This window comes from Fundulus heteroclitus, chromosome 13 (assembly GCF_011125445.2).
Source record: "Fundulus heteroclitus isolate FHET01 chromosome 13, MU-UCD_Fhet_4.1, whole genome shotgun sequence".
NCBI lineage: Eukaryota > Metazoa > Chordata > Actinopteri > Cyprinodontiformes > Fundulidae > Fundulus > Fundulus heteroclitus.
In genome coordinates, this window is record NC_046373.1 from 23,808,880 (window position 1) to 23,836,200 (window position 27,321).

General features: G+C 37.9%; 1 protein-coding gene across 5 annotated transcripts in view; it reads left to right on the plus strand.

Annotated features, from left to right (window-relative positions):
- The window catches only part of LOC105918472 (semaphorin-6D), a 206,955-nt gene that overhangs the window by 19,818 nt on the left and 159,816 nt on the right, over positions 1 to 27,321 (plus strand). For 4 of the 5 annotated variants that reach the window (XM_036145465.1, XM_036145464.1, XM_036145462.1 and 1 more), the window contains exon 2: positions 21,943 to 22,044. The gene's annotated coding sequence lies outside the window, so the exon portion shown is untranslated. Of the gene's footprint in view, positions 1 to 16,880; positions 16,902 to 21,942; positions 22,045 to 27,321 lie in introns of those variants that run through there. The other variant, XM_036145463.1, reaches the window with a different exon arrangement.

Sequence of the window (27,321 nt, forward strand, 5' to 3'; positions counted from 1 at the left end):
TCTCTGACTCTCCCTCTCATATTAACTTTGAGCATGTGCCAATCTGAAGTGGTCAGTAAAGTTCCTGTCTGGACTAACTTTCTGTGGGAAACCCTGGAAAGATTTAACCCCTCCATACACTGAGGAAACGAGAAGGAGGGGTGAGCAGACACCGATGCAGCGCACTAAAAACTTTTTGCTATCCCGCCGTCTCAGAGAGAGGAGATGGAGACACAAGGGGAAATAAGCAAGCAATGCCTACGTAAATTATCACGCTTATTTCATTTAATCATGTGACTATAATTTATCGTGCGATCAGTTGATTTGTTGATTATCGCGACAGGCCTAACTGTAATGCCAATAAATATTTTTCCATTGCGTAATGAGAATGGTGTAACTGGTTTGACATGCAATCTTAATTCATTACAATGTAAATGCAAACAGAGACTTTCTATTTCTTCCAAAAATTATATCTCCTATATATGCATTTATGTTTTTAAAGATGAATTTGTTATTTACAATCAGAAGAAAGTATCTTAATTTAATAAAAATAGTTTTAAAAGCAGTTCACCCAGGGAAATTAATATTTTTGGTCTTAATTTTGTTCCTGTTGAGATTTCTGCTGGATTTGCTTTTTACAGTCACTCTGGAGGCTACATAGTTTTTTTTTCTTGTAACATTTGTCTGTAATAAGGCAAGATAAGGCAACATAATCCAAAGTACTAATATAGGTGAAACAATTGTGTACACAAGTTTAATGGGATGCTGATCATTTTGCCTCTTTGCCTTGTCCTACTTATACAGTTTTTGTTATTTGTGCCTGAGTTTTATGAGTACAAGAAGGAGCAGTCTGCTACTCCATGCTAAGCACTGACCATTGATTAATTGTTCTCCTTGGATAGGTTTTTATATAATATACCAATTATCTAATATGAGAAAGTGTGATTATGTAACTTTGAACTCCTGATGACAGAAGGTTTTCATCAAAGTTTATTTTGGTTTTATAACAGTCAGAATCTCTCAGAACTTGCTACATGCGTATAGAATGGGAGTATAAACTTGAGAAAAAATGATCCCTGAACTGATTGGACAAGAAAAGAGATTCTTAAAGAATATTGACCTCAGTACCAACCTTGTGCCTTCTGAAAGGTTAATCACCTAAAGTAAAGCTGAAACGGCAAAGAAAAACAGCTGCTGTTGTTTCAGGAAAGTCCTAATTAATGGTCAGCGTATTCTAATGTATCCTGAGGTATTAAGGTCGACTTGTTATCTACTTGCCTGGCATAGATCCTTGAGCATTTTTAAAATTAGAATACATGTCAAGAAGATAAATGAAGGAAATAAGTAACCATGATTTTGGTGAATTTTGCAATAGCAAAATTGGTTTTGATTGAACCACATTTTCCTATGACGCCTAATTCTTTTCCATCATCATTATATCCGCCCCGCATTGTCAGTTTTTATATTTTCATCACTAAAATCTGAATCAGATGCTGACACTCAGCGAAGTGGAAAATCTGTCCAACTGGCTGTATACATTATTGATGATCAGGTCTTAATGCATAACGTTTAAAATAAAATAGCCTACCAAATATTCCATCCAAAATGTCCTTAGCAAATATATCCAACATGTTGATATTGCAGTAACTACTGTATACCGTGCTGCTTTGTTTTAAAATATGTTGGTTTGTGTAACAGAACAAATATAAGCCTATAGATAGAATACCTATTTTAAAATACCCAGTAAATCCAAGTTGATGATTTTACTTTGTTTGTTTCAGAACACCAAAAAGAGCATATTTAAAAAGTCATTTTAATAAGATGCCTTGAGCTAAATACCTACACGTTTCTTCTGAAAAGCACAATTTCTAATTAGTATTTTTATCACTAAAAAGGCTAAAAGAAGTGCTGAGAAACAGGCTGTTGGGAATAAAACCTCAGAATTACAGTATCAGCAACTTAGCTGTTGTCATTAAAATATTTGCGATTATAACAGCCATAATTGTTGGCAAACGTTTCTCTGCTTTTGAACCAACCCAGTGAGAAAAGCGATTGTTCAAAAATAATTCAGAGAAATGTAGAGCTAAAGAGAAGAAAATGATAAAGAAAAGGAGCTGTGCTGACAATAACTCCCCTTCTTACTCACCAAGACATTTGGTACACTTGTACCCACCAAGGTCAAACTTCTCCTGATTTTACTATGTAATAAACACACTGTCACTCATTTCCCAGACCAGTTTTCCATTCAAGTGTCCATATAAAAATTTGAAAAATAATGTAATATATCTTCTAAAATATGGCGTTTGGAAAAATGATGTGCGGGTTTTTCCTGATATTCTTTTCACTTAGACCTTAACATGGTGTTTTACAGTCAGGGACTTTTAAGGGGATCACTTATTGGGACCGTTTTGCCAATTAACATGCGCCATTTGGCACCTTTAAGACACATTAAATGTGTTGTGCTGCAGAACCCTGAGGCAGGACACGTTATTTCCCTGTGTAGTTTCATCAGAAGTGTCAACACCTCTGAATACGACAGGTTTCAAGAGGGTCACGGAGTGCTGCGCCTTGTAGTGAGGGCCGGCGACCAGGCACATTAGCTGTGGGCTGTTTGATAGAAAATTATGAGGCGGTATTTATTAATTTCTTTGACATGTTTCCGATTCTCTGGTTGTGAGTGGCCCTTTAGACCTTATTCTCACCTGCCACTAAAACTAGTCTCTGCTTATCCAATCGTGTTCGGACCGAGGTGTGGCACAATCAAGACTCGGTGGTGGTTTTCTTCAGACCTCTTTCCAATGTTTCAGTCTGAACACACTACATCCTCTAAAGCTGGAGAGTTGTCTTGATGCCTCGCACTTCAGCTATAGCAACTCAACTATTTAGGTTATTTTATTGTCTTAGGCTACTCCTTGTAATCGTTACATTATAAAATTACTCATACAAATTATCAAACCTCCCTAAATGTGGAAGTTCCTGTCAGTTTTTTGCAGCTAGATGTGTGTAAACTAATGAAGGTGTGCAAGCGAGCCATCAAGTATGTTAATGCAGGCCGGGTTTAAAATTATATATTTTATCTGATTATTCTCTTTGAGCTCTCTATTATAATGTCTATTAAGATGCAGCATTAAAAATTTGTAGTAAAAATTACTCCACAAAATGTGACGTCTGAATAGTTAAATAATTAAATGTATCAGTGATCAGTAGACCTGTTGATCTTCTGTTTATAGCTCAACTCATATCCACCTCTGCAAAGGGGTCACCATTTATTTGCGTTAAAGCAGGAAACTGGGATCTAAGCAGTTGGGGTAGCTTCAATGCCAAGTGAATGATCATTGTTAAGTTGGTCTTGCATCTTAATTTTCTATGATTCACATCAATACCAGGCATTTATAAGATGTTCCTGTTACCTCAGCTCTCTGGGTCTGAACAACACCTTACTATCCTGGATTCTTCCCTGCTATGTTTTGATTGATGGATGATTACTAGACTTTTACCAAACTTTGTAGCATTCTGAGGAAATTATTTGATAATTTGTTATATATTTTAGAGCAGGAAAGCACTCTGCACCGTGAGTCTCATAAGCACTAAGTCCCTCCCACACCCCCTTTATATCAACAGATCAGTCTGACATGGGGGTGTTTATGCTAAACAGTTGTTTCAGGACTGAATGTTCAATTAATGTTCTAAGTTTGCAATAATACATTTCAACTTTTTTTTTTTCCAGAATTCAAAATAAAACATACACAGGATTTATTAATCCTTTAAAATTATATATGTAAATGTTGTTTTTTTTATGTCGGAACAAGGTGCATCAGTGGAGGTAAAAATTGTATTCGCATGACTCATGTAGCTACCCAAATAAAAAAAATAAATAAGCAGAAGACAGAAATAAACCCAATTTACAGCCAGCGTGTGGAAAGGTAATTTCCACATTATGGAAATGTTCTTTAGAAAGTTTGGATTCTCTGTGGGCGTGTGTGCTTATTCAGAGCGCAGGTGTGAAAAGCAATGCTTCAGGCTTGGCCTTTTAAAAATTAAAGTTTATTTTTCTTGCCTTGGCTGTGGTGGGTCATTACAGAATAAGGTAAATCTTATAGATGCCGGAATAAAGTATTCAGGGTAAATTTTATTTAGTCAGCATCTACCCCAGCCTCCATGGATTTAATGGTGTTTGAGTTTATTTAGTTTATAAATCTCTTTGTTTAAGTTAATTAGGAGGTTAGAATGTTTGGTGTGACTATTTTTAACTCTCATTTCTCAATGAACAAGAACAAGGTGTTGGTTGTACCTGTAATACCTTATGGGTTAGTTTTGCTGTTCTTTTTATATCTCTATTTGCAGGTGAAGAAGCAGACTCAGACGATGTTATATTGCTCTCTCCTTTTTTCTCCTCTTTCTCTTTCACCTTTTCTCCCTTTTGGTATTTTGTCTTATCTGTTCCTCTCCTTTTTTTCTTCTACCTTCCTGTTTGTGTCCATTTAACATGAAATAGTCCCAGCATAAATTCCAATAGAGCTTCTTGCATATGTAAATCAAGCGGAGCACTATGACGAAAGCAGTAAGGCTCCACTTGTGAGAGTGAAATCTGTTGGGCTGTTTTTGGCATTAAGACAATTCTTATTGCCTCATTGCCAGACAGGACACAAAAAAAAAACCCAAAAAAAACTTTTACCAGTTCACGCCTGTATTTGTGCTGATTCCTTATGTCCATGTGAATGAAAACGGTGACCATCCTTTAATAAGTGTAGGGTCTCTGAGAAGAGCAACAGACCCTGAAGTAATTTGTTTCATCACAGTAATCTGTTTCGAATCAAACAAAAACTAATCACTGCCCTGGCTGGATGCTTTTGTTGTTCTGCAGTGAAGCGGTGAAGTAAAGCTACTGTTGAAAATGATTTTGCACCTTGTCTCTGCACCACGCCAGGCCTCGACTACTGTAAGCACACTGCCAGAGACTCCTTTAATTCAAACAGTCGATTCTCATAAAGGCTTTTAGAGTTCTGTCAAACAGAATTTTGAAGCTGATCTTTAGACTCCGCTGATTATCAAGAAGCCCATTATATGAAGAGGTGCAGAGTTAAACTCTCAGTCTGACAGCAGTATAATAGATGAGGCTTTTGGCCTGTGAAGGTCTCATCAGCGCTGCCGTCGCTTGTTTGTAGCACGGGGGGGAGACGGAGCGATGGATGCTGGAGCTGAAGCCTTGACGATTTAGAAGAGTTGTTCACTCCGCAGGGTGCGATTTAATTTTCCTCTTCATTCATCCTCCTCCTGGTTTGCCTTGGGATATATTTTCTCATGTTTTTCGTGAAACAGTATGTTGAACTCTAAAATATTGGCAGTTACTCGTTTGCCCTTTTGTTTTTACTTTACAACAGTGCTTAATTTTCAGCAATTACAATGATATTTTGATATAAAAACAATTTAACATTTGACATCGCTATCAGCCTTTGATGACATATGTGAAATACAGTTTAACGCAAACTAAACACCTGGGTTATAAAAGCTTTTGGTGCTGATATAAATGTGGTTACTCAGTATTTAAGGTTTTGGATCATCCTGGTGTTATTTTGTCTTTTGTTTTGTGTCCTGTCTGGCAGTGTAGCATTAGGAATTGCTGTCTTAATGCCAAAGAGAGCCCAACAGACTTTACATTCACAAGTGGAGCATTACTGCTTTCACCATAGAGCTCCGCTTGATATATAAGCAAAAAACTTTATTAGATATTATTTTGAGAGGATTTTGCGTTCAATGGACACAACGACGGAAAGGTAAAAGAGACGGATATAGGAAGAGAAAACGATGAGACAAAATACTAAATGGGAGAAAGGGTAACAAATAAGAGAGGTGTTCTGATAGAAAACAAAAGGATATGGTCCCCATTAAAAGCTTCATTCCCCTGAGGTTTTCAGTGCTTAAAAGCAATGGGGCTTTCTTTTGTGGCTCCTAATCAATACAAATTTTCATATTGTAATAATGGTTGGAGTAAAGAAATTCAGTTGGCTGCTGCTCATTTGACCCCCTTCATTATTTTGTATCTTTGCTCTTTTAGTCATTTTGAAACAGATTGGTTTTTTTATGCTAAATTTTCACTGAAGGTTGCTTCACACAGACCTTCCTGATGATTTATGGTTATATCATGAGATTTCAGAGTAAAGCTGTCCTGAACACATGCAGTGTGGCTTTTTGTCTTATTTTTTTTTTTTTTTTCAGATTTGGTACGTTTTTTTTTTATTTTTTATTTTGAACACTTTTAGAGGCGTGAACTGATGGCTTATTAGTAGTTCTCCTTTAGTTTTCCTTTTAGTCACCAAGCAACAAGAATATGATGTTTGGCTTAATTGTAAATGGACTAAATCCTTTTTCCATCAGTTGCCTTGGACAAAATTAATTATAATGTGTTGTCAGCAAGGCGTATAGCCTATTGTTGTTGAGTTTTGGATGCAATTGTGGTTCAATTATACATTCATCTGATCAGACGATGTCCAATACTGGGTTTAAAAGAACAAGAAAATGCATAACCTTAAACAATATTTTGGAGAAAACCAAGAATCCCTGTTTTTACCTCTGATTGACACAAAAGCTACTCTTGCACCAATGAAACCCACACATACTCCAACCCCTTCCAGACCCCTCCTACCTGTAAGTAAGATCTCTGAGAAAGATGTCCATAGGCTCTTTCAGTGTCAGAACACCAGGGAGGCTACAATACCTGAAGGTGTCTCCCCCTCATGCCTGAAAGCTTGCCCTGACCAACTGATTCCTACTTTCTCTTGGATCTTCAACAAGTCTCTGGAGCTGTATGAGGGCTTTCTTGTGTTTCACCATCATCCTGCTCACCAAGAAACTCACCACGACTGGGTTAAATGACTACAGGCATGTAGCCCTGACGCTTGTGGTCAGGATGAAATTCTTGATGTTGAAGCATCTGACAGAAATCACAGGCCCCCTGTTAGACACCTTGCAGTTAATTTACCAGGCAAAAAGGTTGGCAGAAGGCGCAGTCAATGCACCTCGGCAGACTCTTCTGCGAAACTAGTGAAGTTTGCAGATGACACCACTGTCTTTGGTTTGAATTAGCTCCGCTGGTGTGGTCATACCACCGAACCGTACTTCCTGTGGCAGTTCAAGAGGTACAGCCTTCCACCACAGGAGCTAATGGTCTTCTCCTACACTGCCATTATTCAGTCTGCCCTTTGTTTTTCCATCTGTGTGGTAAATGGTTAATGCTCTGAACTTGTATATCAAGTCCTAAGGACCTCAAAGTACTCTATGCTACAATCAGTCATTCACACATTTGCACACTAATGATGGTGAGTTACATTGTAGCCACAGTCACCCTGGGGCTGACTGACAGAACCGGGGCTGCCTTACAGTCGGCGCAACTGCACCTTCTCAGCACCGACATCAGGCAAGGTGGGCGAAGCGTCTTCCCCAAGGACGCAACTACTAAGATGGTCGGAGTGGGGTTTTTAACTGGCAACCCAATGGTTACAGGACAAATTCTTAGCTCCTGCGCTACTCTTGCCCCACTGTGGGGGTTGTCTCATCCACAAAACAGTACAGGTCTAGACTACAATGAACATTTAGACTTGCGAATAGGATCATAAGGGATGACCTTTACTCCATCCAGGACTTGTACCAGTCTAATGTCAGGAAAAGGTCATCTAACTTCTCTGCAGACCCCACACATTCTTGACACAAACTGTTACTTTTAACTTCAGGTTGGTAAACCTGAAGTTAAGCACTGTTTGTAAAAAAAAACAAAAACAAAAAAACAAAAAAAAAAAAAAACAAAAAAAAAAAAACAGCCACTGCAGAGACTGTTTAAACCCCCAGTCTATGGCCAGATCTATACCATGCATATTTGCACTAATTCAACTGAGTCTTTCTATTTTGTAAAAGACCCAGACATGCATATTTACAAAAATAACTTTTTTATTTTAACTCATTATATTTGAAATGTCTTAATTGAGAGCAACATGGAATCAAAGTCAGATTCCATGTTTGTTTGCACAAACTTGGCTTTTATTAAACTAAGTTTAATTTAAAGCTACTATGTGCAAGCTATTAGCGGCTTGTTGTTTTAGCAGAAAACTGAAGGCTAACTACCAAACAGATGACACAACTATTTAGTCAGCTAGCATTAACCGTTATACTGAGGCAGCATGGCGGAAAAGTATACACTTTGTAGGTGTGTTTACTTGAAAACCAAAGCTTCATTTAGCATGTCTCTATTTAAGTCTTTTTATTGAAATCCAAATAGTTACACATGGATGTTAACAGTGACAAATAATCAATGTTTTATATTCTTTGCAGCTGCTTAACTAACAGTAATTAGTTGCTGTTACTTTAAGTAACAGCAGTTTGAATAAATTGTAAAGTTTTGCCTTGACTTTTTTGTGTAAATAACTTGGAATGTTTTTATGCTAAAGGTCATGATACTGTCAGCCTTGAACTAGGCCATTCCTGAAGAGGACAGAACGTAGATGAGCAGTAGCTCTTAATCAAAAAGAATGAACGATTTTACTTATGTGCATTAATGATTTTTAGATTAACCTCTCAGATTGGCTGAGTACCATCAGATGACTGCAGACATATATTGATGCCTTTCTCTCTCCGGCACCAACGTGAGCTCAAATAAGCAAGGGAAATGTTTTATTTTCCTATTTTTGTGTATAATTCTGTAGACTGCAGCTATGAGGCTATTTTCTTTTTTTCGGGTTTTCTCTTTCCGTGGTCATGCCGTCTGTCTTCCACTGTTTTCATGTTCTGCCTGTCTGCGCTCACACACAGACATCTATCCTCACTTTCTTCCTTCCCTTTCTTGTTGTCCTGTTTTTGTTCTCGTTCCGCTTCCCTGCCTAGAGGTCCCCTTTTCTCCCCCGTCCTTCGTTCCCTCCCACCCCTGCCGTGAGTCACCCAGGTCTTTGGTAAAATCGTGCCTCTCAGATGAAGATGGATGGAATTTCTTCGGTGCGAGCGGCTTCGACACATGTCCTGCAGCTTTCTGTGATTTCATTTGTCTGACCTTTAGGTGTGGAGCCGGAGATCCATCAGGACGCACGCTGGGGCTGTAAAGAATGAAACGGCGTTGGCGTTCATCCTCCAGAGCAAATGAGAACCTGTTTCTGACACTTTGGTGCTGAATCCTAAATGAAAATAGTATTTTTTCTTTCTGGGGCACTGGAAGATTTAATTAACTGGCCTTTTGATTTATACAGCAGCAGTTTTCTCATTTCCCCCTATTTTTTTTCTTACAAGGTCACAATAAAGTTAGGCATCCATAAACCCCCCCCCCCCCTTAAATTTCCTAGAGGAATGAGCTTTTCGCTTTAAAGATGGAATGGTTTCCTTTGTAGGGCTTTTTTTTTTGCTCTGTCAGCAGCTGCTCCTTCCTTCAGATCAAAAAGCCCAATCACAGCAACCATGTTCATTTATCAGCTTCTACCTTTTGTGCATGCAAAATCAGTGTATGAACACACCCTGTCCAAAAGGGAAACAAAGAATATTACTTTGCATTCATGTCTGAGCATCTGCAGAGATGTTCTGAAGTATTTCTCACTGCTGAAATGAAAAAAGAAATGCCAGACATAAGGATGTGGTGGAGGAAACTTCGTAGTGAAAAACAAAATAGTAAAGGAATGCGAGTTATTCAGTGTGCCTGTACCACCTCAAAGATGCTCTGTTCTTCGTCAGAGACGCTGCCGCCTCTGTTTGCTCCGCCGTGTTTTCTTGGCTCAATTTTCAGTGTTTAGGAATGCTAGAGGCTCAGAAAACCTTATTTCAAAGCTTCAACCCTATTTGGCTGACCTTTTTTTCCGTGCATATTTGACTGACCTCTAAGCTGCTAGGATCAAAACGCAGCCAAACATGCGGAGGATCGCCGCAGCGCATTTCACACTCCCAGTGTGTGCCTCATTGAGTGTGTTTGCTTCTTGCCCTTTCACTTGTCTGCTCATGTTTTTCCTTTTTATGCTGCAGCTCTGTGCCGTTACCTTTTTGTTTTAATCATTAAAACTGTACAGTACGACTCTGAAACAAATAGATATATAGAGATATGTGCTTTTGTTGAAATGACAGGATCTGTCTTTTATTGCACTGACTCAGGTTAAAAAACAGAAATCAGATTTTTTTTTTCTTCCACGTTATTTCTTTAAAATTTAGGACTACATATTCATATCAGCAACACAATGCCAGTACGAGGTTATCTGAAATTGGGCCTTTATCCCCTGCTTTTACTGAATACAAGAAGTGGTCCTTTCCTTTCCCTTTAGGGGGCTGTTGACAGCGCTTTTTCCGCATCACTTTTTTAAGACTTGTGCCAACCACGAATTAATCTGAAATTGGCCCTGAAACGATCATTTGAGGACTGGTTCAAAAGTGAGTGTCTGGGAAAAATGTCCTCGCGAGGTCTAAAGCTCCGCTTAGTCACACACAGACACACATTGTGAGAACAATAGTGGGATTAACCCATTTATTACAACCTTCTGTGTGTGTGCTAATAAGGCGATTTACCTGCCTTTTAGTGCAGGAAACAAAAAGCATTTGTTCAAAATCTATTGAGTATTCATCTCCAACAACGCTATGTTCTCTGTGATGGGAACACATGGTTTTAATCACTCACAGGTGTTAAATGTGCCATAATGTTTAGTTTTTTTTAAAAATGTCTTCAAAATCCGTTTAGGGTATAAAAAAGCATTCAATTAGCAACTTTTTGGACTCTTAATTTGACCTTATCTGCCTATTAAAGATTTAGGTTAAGCTGATTACAAAGGTGTTCAAGCTCCCTTTCCTTTCTACAAATCATATCAAGCTAAAAATATTAAAGTATTACAAGTACTTTATGACTTTCATTGTAGTTTTGTGTCCATTTGTCGCTTGTCTGTAATTATGTCTTTAAAGTTCTCCATTGTCTTGTAGGCATCCAAGAGCATTTGTTGTATCTTTGTAGTTATTGTACTTTGTTACTGTGGGGTTTGATCTCTGTAGATTTACGTCTGAGTTTTAGTTGCAGTGTGTAAATTATCCTGCACAGCGAAGGGCTTTCTGTCCACACGTCTTACCACACCAGAGGCTTTCCACCCTGTACCTTGCAATACACACTCACCAGCCACTTTAGTTGGGACACCTGTGCAACTTGTGCAACAAATGGCGAATCAGCCAACCGCATGACAGCTACTCGATGCGTTTAGGCGTCTGGATGCAGTGAAGATGATTTGCTCAAGGAAGAAAGTGAATTTAAGTGACTTTTAATAGACCATAATTGTATCAGATTGGTTGGTCTGTGTGATTTTTTTATTTTTTATTTTTTGAAACTCCTGATCCATTGGATTTCTCCAGCAAGGCCAACCCTCGGGTTTAGAGAGACTGGACCACTGTTGATGTCAGTGATGAAAGAGCAGAAAAGATTAAAGATGATAAACCGGCTTAAGTAACCACTTGCTAAATCTATATGGAATGTGACAATAACTTCATTGCACTCATATGGCAACCACCGTCACCACATTTCAAATTAATTGAGCATATTTAGGATATGGTGGAACAGAAGATTGACATGATGTTTGTTTAACAACAAATGTGCAGCAACTGCATTTTGAGTCAGGTCAATATGGACAATTGGAGAAATTCTTCCAAAATCTTGATTAATCGGTGGTGTGAGATATTAGGGCAGTTTTGAGTGCAAAGGGGGTTCCAACATGGTTCAAGTAAGATGAACATAATGAAGTGGCTGGTGAGTGGCATCATAAATGACACATACTTTATATTCAAGAAATTATCCAAAGTGTGGTTGCTTTCCTCACCTTTTAACACATGTAAAAAATCCAATTTAGATGCATCAACGGGTGTGGCAAGATGAGAAACAGTGTGATTGCAGATTTGATAGGCCAAAAAAAGTGTAATTAGTTGTACATAATGGTGTTACTGATACCTCATTTATTTATTTACATGAAAAGTAATGACAGCATCCACAAGACCGATTTCATTCTGCAGCATTATATTTGAGCTATTACACTTTTTTTTGTTTTTACTTCAAATGAAGTCCCTATTAATAGAGGAAGCACTAGGAAATGGGATTTGGCCTCAAGTGAAACGAATTACAGTACATTAGAGCTTGCTAATTCCTGATCCTATATTGCAGCCTCAGACAGTTGCATTACTTGTGCATTATCCTTCCTCAATAAAATGTTGTCAAATCAATATTTTTTTTCAGTTTCTTCACTGAAGCCCTGATAATAACCATTTTACATGTCTGTGTGTGTGGCAACCGTGTGTGTCATTGAATATATGCCAAAGGTGAGCGGTCAGATTTAAAGCTGCAGCTTGTGGGCCACTTGGTGAGCGCGTGCGCAGCATGTTAACCCGCTGAGGTTGTGACGCTGGTGTAGTAAATCTGCATGAGGTGACAGATCTGACAGTTTTCCTGTAGACACAGGCAACAGATTTACACTTATTAACCCACGCAGGCTGCAGTGTGTGTGTGTGTGTGTGTGTTAGCGTGAAGCGGGACCGGGTGTAACCGTGCCTGGATCCCCGCAGCTTTTCATGCTTGGGATTAGATTCAGTCCGCTTGTGCGGTTTGGAATGAATCTCGCTTAACTGGCAACAGAAAGCCACCATGCTGTTAGAGCTACATGTGTTTCATGGTATGTATTAACAGCACACTGAGGGAATAGGAGTATCTTTCAACCAGCAGGCAACTATCCAGTTTTTATTTAACCTATTATACCAGCACATTCAGTATTTATATGTTTCTGACCTATATGTTTAAGGTATGTTATGTGAGGATACACATAACATAACCTTAAACATATAGGTTATGTTTAAGCATGATATGATGATGTAGTTGCATCTATTTAAAATTGAAAAGCACCAATTATTTCTACTGCTACTAAAATGATGTCTTGATTATTGCGATCATATTTAAGTTACTTATCACATTTTTTTGTTTTGGTTTTGATACACGCAAAAGATTAAACGCATGCTAAATTTAGTGGTGGGGTCAGGTTCTTATTGGACAGAACAATATCATTCTGGTCTACATAGACTTATAACACGCTGATGTGTGCTGGGCAAAGAGTAAGGTTATCTGCTTAGAGTCTGCAGTCTGCTGCAGGATGGACATGCCACTCATGGTTTGCTTAATGTAATTTTAATACAGCAGTACCTTTTTAAGGCCTCTACATACTCAGAGAGCACTGAGACAATTTGTCTCGCTCCCGCAGCGAATGATGTCATTTTGATCTCTCAGCCAGGGTCTCCCTGCTTTGTTTCGACATGCCTGGGCAGAACCTTCTTCTCTATAGGTGTCCGACTACAGGATTTAGATGGTCCTGTCCAAGTTAGGAGAAGTGGAAATATCACACACCTGTCGAACTGCGGTCGTGCAGTCCCGCGGTTCAACTCCGGTGGTTTAGGCAGTCGAACATGCCAATTCCACCCACTTACAGCGCTTGCTCTTTAAGTTATCCTAGTGGGGCAGGCCCCTGTAGCACTGCAGTGTGCACAGTCTTTCCAAATAGAGCCAAAGCACACCGCAAGCTATTGTATGTCAGCTACTCAATGTTAAGCTCCCCTCCCCCACTTTCTGCAATGACGTTGGGCTGACTTTTGCAGCCGAGCGTCTTGTGAAGTAAGAATTGACAGAACCAAAACAAACCTTTTTCAGGTTCATCCCACCCCGACAACGAGACAAAAACTCTTTGTTCTCATGGAGTGTGCTTTAGGGGCAACAGTGGCGCATGAGCTCTGAGTTCATCCCGTAATCGGTCGGTTTCTGGTTCGAACACCCACTGTCTTTTTCAGTGGATTACGCTGTGTTACACTATTATGTCGCATGTATGGCAATTGTCTGGTAGCCTCTCTTCTGTCAGTCTGCCCCAGGGCAGCTGTGGCTACAAAGTAGCTCACCAATGCCAGTCAGTCAATGGGTGAGTAACTGAATGTAGTGTTAAGTGCTTTGGGTGTCCTTGGACTTAATGAAATACCATAGAAGTGCAGGGCATTTACCATTTTACCATTTTTGCACTAGTGATGGATGGTGTTCCATTAGTTTTCCCACACTATGACTGTCTGTGTTTGTAAGACTAGAAATATTCCAAAACAGCTAAAATTGTCTTTCTTTTGAAGGGACATTTCGGAGCCGTCTTTTTGACTGTTGATCCCGTGTGCACCAACATGTGTGTACACCATAGAACCAGATAAAGCTACGTTCACTCAAGCCCTTTTCACTAACCTGTCATTAAATGGACAATATACAGTAGGAGAAGTGTGACGGAAGGTTTTTGTAGTTTTAAAAGCATAACTGTTGTGAAACCTCATGATAACCTAGTACTGAAGGTTGGATTATTAAAATAAAACCCAATTGTGATCAGTGTTTCCCCTACCATAATTCAGTAGTTATTCATTGATTGCTGTCATTAAAAGCAACACTTGGACACAAATACTTAAGGGGATCATGGTGCTTGTGTCCATGTTTGATAAATATTGCCAGGTCTAAAAATAATGGCTCTTTCTACTACATTTTGAGTTACCAGTGGTTTTGCTGAAGCAAGTCATGATTAAAGACGCGTTTTGTTTGGACTTTTTACTCTTGCAGTGGTTAGCAGTAGGGTACCACTCCCTGCTCACTTTGTTTTTTCAATTAGATGTGGCGATCACGTGATCATATGCTCACCTCACAGTCAGTGCCTTTTTCTTCGATTGTATGTTCTCCTATGTTAGAAGTTACAATTGGGAAAACTTGCTTGAAAATCTAAGGTAAAGTGAATCTTTTGTTACGGATAGCCTTTTTTTTTTAAAGCGTGTAACATTTCCTAGATGCATTTCTAATCGTGGCTGTTTATTATTATCTGATTATATTACTGTTGTTTGTCTATTGACTGATTTATTTTCATTTTCAGGAATCAAAAAGCTAAATAATCGTTTTCCAACTGAGCAACATATCAGGGAAATTAGCAAAAACCTTTTTTAATTGAGTTATTAGATCTTTTGATCTTTCAATGTTGAAGTTCTGTAAAATCCATTGCCTGCTTATTTATTTGTTGGAGCTTGTTTTCCTTGGAACCATTTAACACTTAAAATATGTTATGATTGCGATGATTGCCTTCTGCTTTCTTCTCGCCCACCAATTTAATGCTTTGGACATTTTTAAATTGTATTTGTTTGGAGCTTAATTTGAGACTGGCATGGTTTGTTTTCCAGTAAGGCAGAACATCTTTTTTTCCTCAGGCTCATCCAGAACAAACACAATGGTCAAGGAGCATTCGGCAGTGTGCGCAGGCAATCAAATCACAATCAAATCAGATTCAACCACCCTGTTTGCATAAAGGAGAAATTTGACTGAGCGCTGCCAGTGGGTTTGCCTCACCCCGTCTACGTTCAGTCTGTTCACTCCTTCTACCACTGTCTCCAAAATAAGTTCCTCCTCTGCTGCTCTGCTTCCGTGCTTGCAGTCTGAACTCGTGTCCTGTCTCTTAAGCTGTTTACAGCTTTTTTTTACCTGCTGGCCATTGTCAACAGCTACTCAACTCCCCTACTTGCTATCCACAAGGCTTCTGTGCTCTTTGTCGTTACATAGCTGACACGCACAAACCCCCACAGTCAATATCTAAACTGATGGGTTCCAGGCCTTACAGCCGATGCGCTAAGCTGAGTATTGAGACAGAGAGCGAGTCACTTTTCTTTTCTTTCGATCTGATAATACTGTCTTGATTTGCAAATTTAATGAAGACTCCTTTAGTGCTCGTTCTGCTCTGATGCATAGCTCCTAATTGCTTCATGGGCCACTTGCTGCCAGCGCTTTAGAGATGTAGTGTTTAGTTTGACTGCATATTTTCTTGGTTCTCCTTAATTACTCTAAAGGGATCACAGTTATCGATGCAATGAGCCAACTTGAGTCCGTAGTAAGATTTTATTAGGCACTATCTCCATCTACTCCATGAATATGTACCAACCAAACAGTCACGATTAGGGCTGGACGATAATTCAATAACGATATATATCGAGCGATAGACGTATATCGACGATAGAAAAAAGGTTCAATAGAATAACAGTTTTCCTTCCTTTTGCATTCTAGCCATGTAGGTTAATACTACAGTCAGTACATCCTCCCAACCAATCACAAACGCAGACCTAGAAATGCTCCGCCCCCAAGCCCCGCCCCCTTCAGAGAGTCCAGAAAGAACGCGTTCTTTTTTTCTTCTTTAAAAACTTGTAGTTTTGGTAAAAAGTTAGTTGAATAAAGATTTGAGTTTTAATTCAGTGTTTGTGTATTCTGTATCTAACACTAGGTTGCTAAGCAGCAGCATAAAATGGTCAGGGCTGCACTTAAAGTATATGTTTTGAATTTGCTAATAATTATCAATATTATTTCTATTTTATTGATATGTTTTTTTTCTATATTGCCCAGCCCTAGTTCTAACCTGCTATTACCTACCGTAACTATTACCAACAAAAGTAACCAACCAAGCATAATCTACTTCCATTCCTATATATCACCTAATCCACCAGCTAATACTAATAGATTAGTTGGTGACTGTAATTTTTCTCTGTTTTTACACAGGTAGATAAGACTCAATAAGACTGCATTCATTTAGTGAGTTATCTTTGTTTTTGCCATGGCATAATATAGAAATTCCGGATATTTCTATGTTTAGAACAAGTACAAAAAGCAAAACACAATTCTGGTTCCAGTTCTAGCATTATCTGGATTCTCTCCTCCTTTTTAAAAATGTCATTTAAAATATATATGGTGACTTATTTGACATTTTGATTGTCATCTTCCAATCCTGCTTCTTGTAACTATAGTAGCAGATAAACTGTGATTTCTTCTCACTGTGAAATTTATTTTCAGACTGCCTGGGAGCTCAGAGGGCTCCAACCACCTGGAGAGTCAGCTGGAAACTGTTTATTTTCGAGTATGTATGATGTCTGAGGAAAAAAAAACTAAAAAATTAAATGGAGACAAATTGATTTGGTCTCAACTCGGCTGTTTTGTGAATTTCATTATGGAAGCACAACGTGTGTTGTTGTGGGCTATTAACGAACCGACTTTGCTTACTCTGTGAGCTCACGTGTTAGAAGCACAGCAGGGGCTGCTGGGTAATGACGTGTGGAGGTTCAACGTGTCAACTGTGATTTAAATGAAAAGTTTACGACAATTCTGCAACACACAGGTAGTTAAAGGACTAATGGTGTGTGAAAAATATCCTGTTGTAGCCCCTCCGGTGTGGATTCTGTTTTATTTACTGGTAAATAAAAAAAAACCCTGAAACAAAAATCACTTAGTATGAGAACAGACAACCTTTTGAAAGTCATAGGTTTTAGATCCGACTTTAAAAAGGTCTGGAGCAGCTGACCTTCTGAGGCTAGAAAACAAGCACCAAGTTCTCCCTGCTGATCAAGTTTCTTCTGTGTTTTTCCACCACTACTTTTTAGTTACTAATAGTCATAGTGCTGTGAAAAAGTATTTGTTCCCTTAGGTATTTCTTTTTTTTTTGTCACTCTTGCCTGTTTCAACAGAAGCCAAATTCATGTTTCCATCTACTACGCCCTGCTTTCAAGATCCTTAAGTAGTGAAAAAAAACTAGACCATCACACCACCGTGCTCGACTGTATGAGGATTTCTATATCATGTCTTGAATATAATGGAATCCCTCGTAAAAGCCCCCACTTTGGTTTTTCAATCAACAGGATATTTCCTGGAAATGTCAGGGGGCATTTCTTTACATACTGAGCAATGGTTTTCACCTTGGAACCCATGGATGACACCAGTCTCTGTTTCTGCTGAATCATGGTCACTGAGCTTAACTGTGGCAAACAAAGCTTGTAGTGCTTTAGATGTTATTCTAGGTTCTTTTGTGACCATCTGGGTGAGCTGTTGCTGATGCATGATTGGAGTAATTTGTGTAGACCGATACTTCCTGGTAAGGTTCCCCACTGTTCCATGTTGGCTCCATTTGTGGGTAATGACTGATTGTGGTTCAACGAATTCCCAAATCCTTAGAAATGTTTGTAATCTTCCAAACTAAAACATGCCAGCGACTTTGTGCTTACCTTTTCTTGAATTTCTTTAGATCAGATCTCTTCGCCTGCTTCATGCTGCCAGACACGTTCTTTTTACAGGACTTCTTTATTCAACAGGGGTTATGGTGTAGCTAGTCCAACTGAAATCAGTTATCAAATAAATGTGATTAATCCCAGTTAATTTTCGGTTCTGTTTCTCAGTTTGTCCTTGGCTCTCACCGACTCTGACTGCAATGTGATTTGGTGCTCTGAGCAGTACTGAACTATAAATTCCTTGTTCTCTTGTAAGGCAGCTAATTAGAGCTGAGATCCATAGTGAGATTTCCACTTTATGGCAACAAACAGCCGTGAAATGTTATGCAAGTTGTGTGAAATTTGCGAGATAAAAACCAAATATAAAATAATTAGGAAGTGAGGCACATTTGTGACATCCCTTATCTCCGTTTGTTTAAACTGTAATCTGAGCGCCAGTGGTTGCAAATTGAGCTGTTCTGTTTCACAAAATCAGATGATTTTAGATATTTTTCATTTTCAATCCAATAGGGTAAACTAGTTTACTCTCTTGGCTACAGGATGTTTCATTTTCCTGTTGTTTTAGTGGTATTCAGTTCCACTTTATTTGTTATATTATTGCTATTCAGCTAACAGTAGCAGACTCTGGACACTTCCAACTTTGCAAACTGAGCTTGAGGCCTGATTCCTGAGCAACAACGGTATTTTACTTCTCACTCAGGTGGTTTAATTTTTTCCCCCTCAGTTCAAAGAGCTTCTTTGGTGCATAAAGTCTGTATCTGGAATACATAAAAAAAACGACAAACCAGTCATCTGAGCATTTCACAGCGAGTACTGAGGCAAAGTGATTTCCAGGGCTGAGCAAAAGAAGACTGCTACTATCAAAGTACAGCTGGAGTCACTTTTGACTTTAGCTGTGAAAGCCTGCAATTTATGTGTTTCTGTTGCATGAATTCACAGATATTTTTTTTTACTTCGAATTCAGTTACTTAGAAGGAAACGGATGACAATGGGTGTAAAAGGTTTAAGACGTCAATACTGGTTTCAAGATGGAAAAGAAATTAGATTTTTAATTTCCCTTTATTCTTGTCAATTAACAAGGGTCAAACCAATAACATTGTCACACCTGGTATTGCTGCTGTTTCCCTTGTGTCAAAAAGATAATTCATTTGAATAATATATTCACCAGCTGTTACTAAAGGGTTGGTGTATGTGGAAAAACAGAACAAAATGTTGAATTTTTTGAGAAAACTTTAATTTTGGTTTATCTGATTGATTTTTCCTTTGACACTCAGATATTTAAACATTTCTTCAAACAAATCGCATTCTCTGCATGGCTGCAGATGCTTGTTTTTGCAACTATCAAGAAGGCAGTGAGGCTTAAATAAACTATTTATGAATGGGAAAGAGTCTGAAGATTTTATCCCAGCCTACAAATTCTTCACATACCGACTTCAATCAATGACATTTCTGAGAAACCGCCAGGAGACCAGAGCCCCCAAAGTAGCGCATGCCAAGATCATCTAAACTGAAACACCTGCCATTTAAATTACGACATCATGCCCCTGTTACATCACTGCGTATCAACATTGTGCTTTGATGGCATATCAAGATATGCCCAAGGATATTGGGGTCGGCACCACTTCTTAAAAATGGAACATGCCGACAATGTTTTTGATTAATCTATAATAATTTGATTAATTTATTTTTCTGATTTTTTTTTTTTTTTTTTTCCCACAAAATGTTTTATATATTCTGTGTGCAAAAAGAAAAAAAAGTAAAGATTCAATGTGTGAAGTGTTGATGCCAAATTTATGAAGAATACTAAAAATGTTATTCATTAAAAAAATGTCAGAATGTCAAATATGAGGAGACTGAACTGGAAATAAAAATGTCTCAGGTCAGTCAGAATGCAACTCCAAAGGAGAACATTTGTTTTTACTACATATTCTGTTACAAAAGAGAGACTGTGATTTTCTAATAATTTATGGGAGCTCTTAATTTTTTTGTGTCTAATTTGAGGTTTTTCTTTTGTTTGGTATTTACATTAGCTATGCAATTAAAGTTGATTTAAAATGGGACAAAACAAAACTAATTTGAGCTTCTGCACACAGTCTGCAAACAAAGACGTGCAGGAACAGGCAAGTAGTTAACGGTTAAAATGTGACCTGATGACGTCACTTAATCTGATGTTTCATACAGACTATGAAACGTGCACAGCTCTGCATAGTCTGCATGCAATCATCGTCAGCACAGATGTTAATTCACTCACCTTGTCAATTTGGCAAAGCATGGAGTGTCTATGGCAGGGGAGTATAACCTGATCCCTGATTAATTCATAATTGAACTTTTATCTCGAGATGATCAGGCAAAATTAAACCTATCATGAGGAAGTAGCACACTATATATTTTACAGCCTTCATCCTAATACACATGCACTATACAAACAGGGTTATATTTCATCTACATGGGAGGATGTGATATTTCACATTCTTTCAGTTGACACCCAAATACAGCAGACATGGCAAGATGATAGAAAAAAGAACTGCCTGACTGCAGTTTATAGGTTTCTAAAAATATTTGGAAATGCTCATTGTTGGTGTTTGCACATTTTGAACTGCTTTTGCAAAAAAATATAAAATCAAGTGCTTATGTTTTGTGCAGGTATGGTGCTTTTGTGGACTTACTAATAATTTATCAAACTGTTCTTATATCTATAAATGCAGCATATCTAAAATGATGATTTATAATCTTGGAAACAATATCCTGACATGTGCAAGCAAGTGGAGCCCTAACAGCTATAAGCAGATGGGCATACTCATGAGGCATCCTGCTTGTTAATGTCAGATGCTGAAATGTGGATCTAAAGGGTACAAAACTGACAAATGATCCTGAAAAGAGGCACACCTGTTTTTTTTTTATTTTTTATTTTATTTTATTTTATTTAAAAATCTGTTAATTGCTGTAGAGAGAGAGAGAGAGAGAGACTCTCTAGGTACCACTCAGGTATAATGAAGCGCGACAGTATGTTTTAAGCAAAAAGAACAAGCTTAAAGACTTTGATTTTTAAACAACCATTTCCCACTGATCTACACCTTTTTAGCATATTGTTTTTTTTTTATTTTGTACAGTTTCTACTGTTTTATCCTGTAGCACTTTCAGATCTTTTTTTAATGGAAAGTGTTAACAAGTAGAATTTATCACTATTCCCATTCTAGATTTATTAATTTTATTATATCAGGGCAGTGGGTTGGGTATAGTTCTATAAGGAACTGCCCTCTTCAGTCTGTGGCAGCTAAACATCAACATCTCCATTTCTCTCCTCTTTTTTTCAGTCAAGTACATGTGGGTTCCTTTGATTTTACATAAGATAACAAAAATACATCTCCCATAAAAATTAAAATGAGTATTTTCAGTTTCTTCATCTTCACACATCGCTTTGCATCTCAAAAACAAAGAAAAAAATCCCTACATCTTATTAAAGACAGAGAATTATATATGAGGAATTGGATAACAAGGACAGCTAGGCTTTCAAATGTGGTCTGTTGATGGATTTCCATGATTTGCTGCTCTGTGTTTTGCCTGGAACCAGCAATAAACTGTTTTTTTGGGTCTCACTCACCACCCAGTTTTTGATACTTCCATGATAATGCAATCTGCCACTGACACATTTTAGTCTGTGTGAAATGATAGTGACGCCTGATATTTGGCACAGCCATGAGCACGGATCAGACCAGCGCCCTCATCCTCCCTGCCTGTCCAGATCAAAACTTGATATTCCACTGAGCTGTATTCTGATATGTGCGTGTTCCAGTTCCCAGGAAAAGATGCACCGATCCTGCCGTGCAGCAGGGTGAAGGTAAAAAAGAAAAAGAGAGCACCGATTTGACTCCTGGCACACTCTCGTCCTTTTCTCTGCAGATTTCTAAACAAACGGGGATAATCGGGAGTGAAACAGCCTTCCCTCGCTCTGTAACTGGTTCTGCTCTGAAGCTGCTTGTGCTTGACAGTCCCATGTTTAAGGTAAGAAGTTTTTCCTATTCCTAATGAGTGCGTGTGTTTGTGCGTTAGTTGCTTGAACCTTGTGAATCACAGCCTCGATTTGAATCCCTAAATTTGTACCACAGCGTAGCAAGCATTACCAGTATCGTTGGCTTACCAGCAGTTTTATTTTAAATTTGTTACTCTAAAGTGTTAATAATGTATAAAGCTTGATCTGTTGCAAGCATTTCCTACCAGCACTTGAAATAATTAGCACATTTTCATATATTCCATATTTTTCCCCGGTTCACCATAGTGGTGTTTTTCACATAATGTTAGCTTATTCATCAAATGTGTAAACATTTTGATGACACTGTAGCTGTGATGTTTAAGATGAGCTGTTCTAAGTTGTATATAAAGTGACTGATGTGTTGGATTTGTCCTTAAAATTGTTTATTTGGCTTATAGTAATACTTAATGAAGTGTTAATGCTGCGTTCTTTACAGAGCGCCTATATTGAATCATGACTTATAAACGGCTACACACACTAAGGGGCAACTGGCGACAACATAGAAAAATAAGTAATGCAATAGAAGGAAAATACTGAAAATAGTGTTTTTCTTTCATGTATTTTCTCTGACAGTCTGATAAATGGTGGTTGTCTCCTTTTCTTTGTTCAAGTCTAAACCAGTTGTTCGCCCCGAGTCTGAGTTCATGCAGCAGAATTGTATTGTTACTTTTAAGACTGTTTTTTAGACTGGACACGACAATATTTCACAAAAGGTGAAGAATAACATATTTCTCTATATAATTATTTTCTTAGTATACATGATTGAATTTCTTTTGAATCAAAGTTGTCCTCCTGAATTCAGTCCAAGCCGCCCGCTTTAAGAGAGACACGTGTTGCCTCTCTGTGCAATCTCCAGTCGGCTGTTTGCAGGGAGTCCTGCTTTGTGTGACTATAATGTACAGGATCTCCGTGTGTGTGTGTGTGTGTGTGTGTGTGTGTGTGTGTGTGTGTTAGTGGAGTTGGAGTGGGTCCCAGCTTACCTCAAAGCACTGCAGAGATCCCACGGGAAAAGTGAAGGTTAAAGACCTGATTGAACTTGTAAAAACGGACACACACACACTCACACACACACAGCATTCAGATATTTCTAGATAGGAGATAAAAACTGCATGCAGTGATGTATAAAAATAGTGTACTCAAACCCAGATGAGAGTTGGTCCATTTTCTGCATTTTGTAAGTGAAGTGAAAAGAGCATCTTTTAGAGGCTCAGTGTACTTAATTAACATCAAGGGACCCTGAATGAGGCAGATTTAAGTTATTTGCAAGTTAAAAGGCCCGAGAAGAGTATAAGTTTTCGAAAATTGTGGGCATATATGTGCAAAGTAAAGATGTATCGTTATAAAAAGAATAAAATACAGAAAACGCTATATCAAGCACTTGTTTTGTAGATGTATCAAATTAAATGAATAGCATGGAATAGCATCTGAATAGCATCTGTCACTGAAAAATGAATGGTTTCAGTTACTGGTGGGAATGATCTGATTGTCAGTGATGTCTTCGTGGTTGTATCGTTGCATTATTCTGCATGTTGATGCAAAAACAGAAAGACATTTCTGCTCTATTAAGATATTAAGTTTACATGATTGAAGCTAATGTGTTGAACAGGTAAGGCTGCGCTGAAATGGAAGGGTTTTCAGAAAATAAATTAACAAGTTTAGAAAGATAATTAGCATTACATGTTTTCACGTGATAAATTATCAGGTACCTCTGCTTCACATCGTCACCCTAACAGCTTTCAGTCTAATAAGAATTCTGTTGAATGAATTTAGGAGGAACTGTTATGCCATCTGGGAAGGTCTGTTGTCATTTCCCGTCCTGTTTTATATATTTATTTTATTATTTCTCTTGACCAGTGGTACCAAGGAAATAAGGAACATATTTTGGAAATATTTTTTTAGACTAGTTAAGCACTGTCGTGAAGGGACGATAATTGTCCTTAATTAAGACTGAGTGGAAAACTTTGATCTTTGGGATGTAGAGATGTTGGTTAAATTACTCTTAAGACCAAACGCTTACCTCTCGGACATCTTTACTATGTGGTCAGGGGCAAAGTCTTTGACATAAATTACAGCATCTGTACCTGCTCACCATGGTCTGTTAGCGCTCTCCGTGTATGTCTGAGTACTGCCTGTATTTTTGAGTGTGCCAACTGTGCACGTCCATAGAACTGCTAACACTTTAAACCATAAAAAAAAAATGGTTAAAAGGTTTCACCAAACGCACACTGTCATCAGGTCAAACCACAAGCAGGAAAAGAATAAAAACAAAAACGAAAAACAAAGCTTGTTTTTACAAAAAGCAGTTTGCGATCATCTGTTGTTTACCACATTTGGACAAATATATTTCTCAGGAACCACAAAGATACCAAGAAAACAAAAAAAAAAAACTTTAATATCCTGTTGAGGAATTGTGTGTTTCTATTTTTCAGTTCTTTTCTTTTTCTTCTAATTACACCAGCTGTGCCCAAAGTCAGTCGTCAAGGGCCAGCATGTTTTAGGTATTGTCCCGGTTCAACACAATTGAACTTAATGAGAGCTTTATTACCAGGCCTCCGCAGATCTTTATGACATACTGAGTTGGTAAATCAGTCATTTGGATCCGATGGGTAGGAACAAGAACAAATCTAAAACATGCAGGATCGGCAGCCCTTGACACCCGTGAATTAGACCACGTATAAACTTCTGTTGTTGTCCTCCATGAGGCTGCAATTTAGCCAACTTATAAATGGAATGAATAACGCTTGTGCAAATTCTCAGTTATACGGGTGTCAGGCTTAAATCAGAGGCAATAGGACTTTCACTCAGTCTGGTTGCTTCTGATTTAAGCCTGTTTGCACAATGAATAATAGTCCTCCAAGTTGCTTGCAATCAAACTCTGAGAGCTATAGTAAAGCTTTAAGGCAGTGGTTCTTAAGGGCAACGTTTGGGGGGCCTGATGTGATGACAACTGGAGTGATATCCTTCCTGTATAGTCTTTCAATGCAGAACCCTAGACTTATTTCTGCATTAAACAATCAACATTTCCTTCCCCTCAGAAATTCCCCACTATTATTTTAAAATAATGTGGTTGCCCCTCTGTTGGCTATGCTAGTCTTATCTACTAAATTAAGTAAGTAAGTAAGTAAGTAAAATTTATTTATATAGCACTTTTCTCAGATAAAAATCACAAAGTGCTTCACAGTAAAATACAAATACAAAAAACAGTATACAGCAATACTAAACAGCATTTTAAAACAAAATGGAAAAAAATAAATAAATAAATAAATAATAATAAAAAATAAATAAATAAATAAGATCCCTTTCTAAATATCTCTTTACGTATTTGGTTAAATCCTAAATTACAACTTGGTAAATTTCCCACTTATTGGAAGATATGACAAGAGAAGGCTGTGGTCACATTGGGGGATCTGTATTATGATACAGATGGTTTGTAAAAATCTTTTGGGGATTTGGTGCAGCGTTCAACTGCAACTCTGACATATGAAGGGGGGGGGGTTGTTGTTGTTTATTTTTGTTATTGTTAAATAATGAAAATTAAAAATAAAAACTGTTAATCATAAATGAAACAATAAAAAAAATATTCCTCTAAGTCTGAGTACAAGACGGCACTAAAAGAAATGCCCTAGTCAAGATTTCTTGTTGCAGATCCAAGTAGTTTGGGCCCTGGTGGAATGCTGGGGAGTCTTCATTGCTTTACACATGTTCATATTTTGATGTATACAATGAACCGGAACCCTTATTTAACATTTTCTAGACATGTCTTTTTCCAATTTCTCTTGACATGACTTGCTTCGCTGCCAAATCAAATGTTGCACTGCACACTTTTGATAAAACGACACGATTCCGGTGTTTAGTGGCTGAACAGTGCCATCAGGGGGGATGTCAGAACTCTAAGCACATTTCTGTTTGTAGGCTATTGAAGTTTTCATCAGATAATACATCTTGCAGGAGGTAGGACCATCATGGTCAATCTGCTACTTGCCTGGTATCAAACAAAGGCTGTGTTGCAGTGTAGTTTATTAAAGAAACCTTCTTTGCTATTAACTCCATCCTTCATAAAAGTCACTGCAGTAATACTGTGGACTTGATTATGATTTATTCTTGCAGATGTTTTCAGAGAGTTTAAAATGCTGCAGAGTTTTTTTTCAGTGTCTTGGCATAAGTGCATTATGGAAATAACAACGACCACACATTTTTCAGTTTTGTCTTAATGGCTTTTTGAATCAATCTTGATTATGTCATGTATAATCTACAACAACTAACAGATGTAACTTGTATCAAGCAATTTGTTGTTTACCAGATGATATTTCAATTTTACTCCATAAGAAAACACATTATGTCCCATCAACCATTGTCTGTAGATTTGTTTTTTGTATATAAACCTTGCTTCTGTAACTTTAATTATTGACACCAGCGAAATGTATCTTAAAGGTTTCCTGATGCATATGACTAAAATACGTTAAAGTTTTATTATTTTTTTGAATTTTCAAAAAGTTAAGCTACAGGTGTCATGTACATTTGTTGGAAGTGCAGTAAAAGGCGAATGTTTGTGTCTTACTGATCTCAGAAGCCTTCCCTTTTAAAGGATGCGATGTCTCATTTGTGTGTGTGTGTGTGTGATACAGGAATGATGAAACTGTGTACTCTCTCCTCTTAACTTCTAGTTTGACAGGAGCAGTCATAACAGTGTCTCTCTTTCTATTTTTACTTCACTTTGTCAAACTCCAACTGGGAACAACTTTGATATATGTCTCCAGCTCAGACACTGTCGATTTAATGCGTTTGTTGTTTTGGTTTTTTGTCTTTTTTATTGGAGTGACAACGGAAAGGGCGAGGTTCGAACTGATATGACACCATATAGCTTTGTTGTTGTTTTTTCCGCTTGAGCTTGTGAGCAGATTATTAGATTTATTTGTAGTCAGAACAAATATCTTTATTTCCTTTTCTTTGTGCAATTTCTTTGTTTTTGAAGACATAGATCTACTATGGCCTGAAGAACTGAGAATCGACACCACAATTTTGATGGAAACTATACTTTAAGCCAAGGCAGGTTTACAAATTAAAAAGTAATTGAAGCCGATTTTAAAGAAAAATTGTATTATGAAATACACAATCAGAAAATTAGCATGAACTGAAAGATTAAACAAATAACTGAAACAGGGAGAAAAGGCATTTTTTTACCCCAAAAGGCAATGAAAAGAAATTAAAAAAATGATCAGTGATCTAAGAGTGAATCATTTAAAAAATAT